This window comes from Hordeum vulgare, unplaced genomic scaffold, assembly GCF_904849725.1.
Source record: "Hordeum vulgare subsp. vulgare unplaced genomic scaffold, MorexV3_pseudomolecules_assembly, whole genome shotgun sequence".
In the NCBI taxonomy this organism is placed as follows: Eukaryota; Viridiplantae; Streptophyta; class Magnoliopsida; order Poales; family Poaceae; genus Hordeum; species Hordeum vulgare.
Window position 1 is genome coordinate 12,737 of NW_025422588.1, and position 5,494 is coordinate 18,230.

Here is a 5,494-nt window from a genome sequence, read left to right on the forward strand (position 1 = left end):
AAAGCCAAACTATTATCACAAGAAGTAGAAGACATGGAAATATTGCAGCTTAGTTTGCACATATAAATGAAGCTCTTATTCATATGAAAAGATTGACAATGCTCATCACTAAACCATCCTAACATTGATGAATAACTTTAATAGTTTCATAATTAGATGCTACAACATGCTTAAATATGCAAACATGCAACAAGTCATCCAAAACAGAATCGTAGCCAAGATTAGAGGTCATATCATAATGATTATGCATTGGCACAATTATTTTCATTTATTTCAAGCTAGCATGATCATCACTCATGTTGCAAAGCTTATGCACAAAAAAAAATTGTCAACACCATACTCTCCAATCGAGTTAAAAGTAAAATTAGAGGCGTATACACTTTGCAATGATTTCAACTATGTGATTTCAATTATTTTGATTTTTGCATATAACAAAGGCATGAGTGAATTCAAAACCACAGAATACAAAGAATTAGCATACAACATTGTAGATAACATGTCCTCCTCGCTAATCAATTGCACTTGATCCAAATCAGATTTAGTCACCGAGTAACGTGGTTCTTTCTCATCAATAATTACTTTAATGGGTGCGCTCAAAGTTGTTGGTATTTCAATCGTTTTATCACATGACACATTGATAACAGTTACATGATTCTCTAAAACAAGTATTGTGCTCAAATCAATAGGTAACTCAACACATGTTGTATTCAAGTCAACTAGGCATTCATCATCTTGACGTGAAGTTATGTCATCAATACCTTAGTGTTACATAATCATTAAAGGTGAGTTCAAAGGAGTTTAAAGTTGAATCCAATTGCATTGGAAAGTATACAAAATAAGGTTTGAAACAAAAAATATTCACCTATTTGGAGTCCAGATGCAAAAGTTAGACACGTTTTAAGTCAGATATGTTTGTGCAATCCGAATTTGAGTCCTGGACGTGTTAAGCTTTTCTGTATCTTGCGTTGAGTAAAAAATGACGTGAGAAAACTTCCTGAACATTACCTAATCATTTCCTTTCACGTTAAAGGACTTCTTAAACAACATCTAATCATTTTATTTTCCTTTATCTTCACACATGGTTTGTACAAGTGTTAAGTGATTATGCGCATGAATTAAAAATAGGTGAAGTATTTTTGTTCTAGATAATATAAAAAATATTGCATATTTATTATAAGAAAGCATCTTATAAATATTCTTGTATGCAACATTTTTGGTCATTTCCAAGGTAGCCATGTCCTCATCAACTACCACCTACAATTGTTGCAAAGTTGATGAGAGGATGGAATAGAGACAAAGCCGGTTGATCCCCATGTTTCTGATTTGGTGTTTGTATGGGAGCCGAATAGCATCCCGTGGGATTGAGAGATGTGGGGAACTTGTTGTGTGCATGTTGGTGTCGTCCTTTCTCTCCTTACTCATTATTGTTCTATGTTAGGCTGAGTATCGCCTCTAGTTCGGCACATGGATGTGCGTGAATTTATTGTTACGGGTTGGTCCATGTGCCCAGACTTGGCCCAGACATTGCGTACTTAATGGGCTCACACGCTATAGCTTTTTCTAGGTATAAGAAACTATCCAACATTTTTTTTGTGTTGTATGTTTTGCCCTTGTTGTCACTCCACCTCAAAGTATTCATCAAACTGTTGGGTCTTTTTTCGAACTGTGTAATCAAGTAGCAACGGTCAACCTGTTAGTGGTCAACTGGTCAATGGTTGATCAGTCAACCCTGAAAAATGAATGCTAAACCTTGCCTTTAAAAAGTTGTTAGTAAAACCAGTCGAGCAACCATGATGGTATCAAAGACATAGGCACAAACGATGGATTTTGATTGAAAACAAGAATGTGCGGGATCCATACGTACCGCGTAGGCGCACATCAAACACATTAACGTACGCGGAAGGAACGATCTCTCGTGCTGTTCACGTAGGCAATGCTAGCAGACAAATCGGCCCACGACGTCACTGGAGATGGTCGGACGGGCGTGCCACCCTACCCATCACCGCCCTCGCCTCCGCCCCAGCCACTGCCACCTTCTCCTCCACCTCCTCCCGCTCCTGCTCCTCTTCCTCCTCCCGCATGTCTCCGCCGCCCCAACTCCCTGGGCCGTTGGTGCCTGCCCCCCGCCGCCGAGCGCCGGGCAGCAACTCAGCTTCCCCATCGTCACGCTCTCTGACGAGGGCCTACCGGGCCAAGGCGCGCCGGGGCCGGTCCTTCCGCGGCGTGCTGGCGTCCACCACGCGGAACAAGCGCGCCTACGTGTACCGCCTCGCCATGCTGCCCCTGGCGCCGTCGACCCCCGCCGCCCGCCCGCCCGCCCGCCTGGAGCAAGATCCTCGCCCTCCGCACACATCTTAGCCGCCACCACTGGCTCTTCTGGAACGACACCATGGGTCACTACCCACTACTCACCACCACTCTCTGTTGGTTCCATGTTCTACTACACAAGAAACTATGTGATGTGATGGACACACTGGTTACTAACCCTGACATTTCGTTTGTAAGCCTAGATACTTTCATGGAATCTTGTTCTAAGCACTAAGTTTACAAGAATATTTTGAGGTCCTCTGAGTTGCTTATTTATTTAGTTAACATAAGTTCTTTTTCTGCTGATTCCTTTTCTAAAGGATGAGATTTTGTTCTCGGTGATTGCACATAGTGATGTTGATGCATCTCCTCATCTCTTTCTGACAGAGGATATCAATGGGGTGAATGCCGGTAGGCGAAACATGCACATTGTTCATTTTTACTTTATGTTTGTCCAAATCATTTGACAAGCAAAGCAATGGCAATTTCTGTGATATATCACACTCATTAACACTGAATATTTGTTCACCTACTACTGTATCTTGAGAATACGCATATGATAGTTTAGTATGACTCATTTGTGCAGTGAGGCTGATCCATCACTATTTATGGGCTAGAGCAAACCGACCAAGGGAATATGCACCGATATTCACATCTTACTAATATCCTAGGGAAGCATACTTGGAAACATACATCCATAATAATTCATTACACTTTTCTTAATATTTCGTTTCTATAGTTCACAATCTTACATTGCCGTTCTTATAGACAGGAGGTTCATCACAAAGTAAGATAGACATTTCGTCCATCAAATATTGACCATGCTCCTCACGCAGGATTGTTCTTCATAAGGAGGTGCAAATGGAGTGAGAGATTATTGGATACATGGTGGAACCATACATCATTTGCACAATTTGGCTCCACAAAAAGTGGAGATAATGCAGCTCTGAAGCATATTGTGGGTCACTTGTCACCTGAAGAAACACAAGCACACATTCGTATAGCAAATGCAGTGCCTCTTCAACTCATACCCTTGGGTTGCCACATGGAAATCAGTTCACCGCCTGATCTTCCACCCGTCCACAACATGAAAAGGTTTCCTGTTATGCTTATTCACTATTCATTCCAAAGATGCAACAATTGTTTACATTCAGAAGTGAAAAAGGCACTCATTTTATAATGAAGGTTGGACCTACTAAGAGTTCTTTAGATTTATCTCGTAATCTACTATGCTCATATTAATTCTTGGCTTTCCCAAAAGTTAGCATAGCTGATGCAAACTGAAGTGGTTGGTACCTGTGCCTTTTGTCAGTCAATACTAGCTCAACGGTGCACTGATATTTAGAATTGAGTACATGATATATGCGGTTGAATTGTAATGTTTGTGAATACATGATTGTTCCCACTTTAAAGAAACAGAATCTGAATTAAATCAGGAGTTTGTTACTCATGAACAAGAGATATGACATGTACTGTCTCTACCAATTCATGTACAGTCCTCTCAAGAAAGATGTCATATAGAGCGCATATCAATTGTTTATAACGAACCAGACACTGGGTTGTTCTTGGTTACCTTATTCCTGCTTGCCACTGCCTCACTAATTCTGACCAAATTTTAATTGTTAAATGAAGCAAGCCATTTACTCAAGTCTTTACTCAAAATTTTATGCATTTTCCCCAGAATTTCCATGGTAATGTCAATAGGTTATCACATCTGCAATCTGGTCTCGTAATTGATAATTTAAGCTTGATTGAGATTGGTGGGTATGTGACCTAACATTGCGGCAGTCTGTTGCATGTGTAGCTTACTAGCTCGTGATCCCCAAAATGTGCGAAAATGGCTGGTTGAGGTCGACGCTAATTCTGGTGATTGGGTCCTCAAATCATTTTTATACTCCGGTGATATTATTGATTGTATAAGTTATTATGGTATCATCACAGTCAACAGCACAAGCAAAATCTTGCATTATCTTGCTCAGATTTTTCCAAGACCAAATAGACAATAGTCACTTCAATTTCTTATTTTCTGAACTTTAAATCTATTTGGTAGATATCTATAGCTCATCTATAAGTTCAAATTGATATTATAGTGATATTAATACATTGAATTATTTGGAGAGAACACAATGTCAGGATCTTTGACAGAATAGAATTTTGTTGATGCGGAGTTTGAGGCTATCATTGATGAGACATCCTGGAGAGTTGCAGGCTGCTTGTCTTCTTTCGAATCATGTTCCTGTTGTTTTCTCCCCGCTGAGAGTGTATTACGCTGGGTACTGTGTTCATCATGCTCTGTGAAGCCATATAGAGTTGCAACACTGTTTTCTCTTTTGTGAAAATTGACCCTGTAAATTCATGTTTTCTTATAATTGATCCCGTAAAATATTATCTGTATTTTAAGGAAGTTTGGTGTCAGGCCCTTTGAGATAACTTATTATTAGTTGCTACTAATTGTGATTAATCTCATCTATTTTGCTGATGCTAGCCATGTGCCAAACAGAATGTGAAAAAGAAATTGAAATGGGCGACATCTACCTGGCACCGCCCAACACTCCCTCAAGAGGCGCGCCCCCAACACCTAGTGCGCATGCATTGTGCGGGCGCCCGGCGCGCATCAGCACGGCGACGTTTCTAGGCTGCTGGTGACCAGAGGGAGGGTAAATCACCATTGTGTGGGGTAATATTCTTGAACAGTAAAATTAAGCAAGATTTAATTAAAAAACTGATAAATTATACTCCCTCTGTCCCAAAATTCTTATCTTAGTTTTGTTTATATATGAATGTATCTAGTCACGTTTTAGTATTTAGATACATCCATTCTTAAACAAACCTAAGACAAAAAATTGGAACGGAGGAAGTATTAAAAGTTCAATCTCAGTATGTTTATATTCCTATTGAAATTGGTGATTGGGCTTACCATCATATGGAAATGTGTGTTAGCCCAAACTACTACTCCACAGGTGAGGCACACAGGCAAAAGCTACTATCTGCTCTCTCTTCTTACTAGCTGCACTCAGTCACACAGTTGAAGTACACACACTTGAGAGGCTCACATGTAATACTAGTACTTTGCTCTTTGGCTGATGGAGCGAGTGGAATGAAAATGGCCTAAGTTGCATCGATGGGCATCAACCCTTTTTATAGTCTTAGAAACCGACTAAGAGCTAAAAATATCTGCTACTACTCC

The 5,494-nt window shown here is 40.2% G+C and overlaps 1 pseudogene; it reads left to right on the top strand.

Moving 5' to 3' along the window:
• The first annotated feature begins 1,970 nt into the window (after positions 1-1,970).
• Positions 1,971-3,467, top strand: LOC123420756 (annotated as a pseudogene).
• The last annotated feature ends 2,027 nt before the right edge of the window (positions 3,468-5,494 follow it).